A 1,153-nucleotide genomic window follows, 5' to 3' on the forward strand; every position below is an offset into this window, starting at 1 on the left:
TGGACCTGCTTGAGATGCATCTGTGGATGCATGACAAGGTGTGGTTGGCCTTCTTGACTGTGTCCCCACACTGCTGGCCCATGTTCATTATGGCATCAATAGACATTCCAAGATCCTTTTCTGCCTCTGCACTGTTGAGAGGGGAGTTCCCCAGCCTGTAGGTATGGTGCTGGTTGTTCCTCCCGAGGTGCATCACCTTGCACTTGTCTGTTGAAACTCATCCTGTTCTCATCTGCCCACCCCTGTAACCTGTCTAGGTCCTATTGCAGCCTATTTCTCCCTTCTAGCGTGCCCCCATCCCCCCCATCTTAGTGTCATCTGCAAATTTAACAGGGTGCTTTTTACCCCCTCGTCCAAGTCACTGATGAAGACGTTGAACAGTGCGGGCCCAAGGACTGAGCCCTGCGGAACCCCACTGCCCACATCCCTCCAGGTCGAAAACGACCCGTTCACTATGGATCCATAGTTTAAATCAGTTCAGATTGACTCATTGTTATTCCAAATTCAGATTAACTTAATCAGCCTTAATTAACTTAATAGGGATCTATCTGCAAGTCAATCAACCTAAAATCAATGAATAGATTCATAGATTGTTAGGGCCAAAAGGACCTTGTAGATCATCAGGTCCAGTCCCCCTGTACTAGGTAGGAAAACACAACTGGGGTCAAGTGACCCCAGTGAGGTGACTGTCCAGTCTCCTTTTGAAGATTTCCAGGGTAGGTGACTGCACTACCACTGGAGAGAGTTTATTCCACAGTCTCGACACCCTGACCATGAAGGAGTTTTTCCAGCTGGTCTGAGTTCCTTTCCCCACCCCAATCTAGCAGTGGGGTGGGGAACTGAGTGATCGGGATCAGTTCCCTTCCCCAGCTCCCTATCCCAGGTGGCAGCATCCAGCTTCTCTCCCTCATTTGGCAGGCAGATTGGTGGCCCGCAGCCCTGGCAGGACCGGCACAGCCCCTGCAGCCCTCCCGGGATTGCGGGCCCCCATCTGTCTGCCAGATGAGAGAAGCTGTTTTGAGGTTTCCCATTATAGCGAATAGGCGAACGGTCGAAACAGCATCACAATTTCAATGAAGTGAAATGGAACAGTGGTTTCGAATCGAAATGAAATGTGAAGTGAAACGCTGTTCCATCAAAACCTTGAAGCTCA

The sequence above is a fragment of the Crocodylus porosus genome, unplaced genomic scaffold (genome assembly GCF_001723895.1).
Source record: "Crocodylus porosus isolate Cpor-Errol unplaced genomic scaffold, CroPor_comp1, whole genome shotgun sequence".
Classification (NCBI taxonomy): domain Eukaryota; kingdom Metazoa; phylum Chordata; order Crocodylia; family Crocodylidae; genus Crocodylus; species Crocodylus porosus.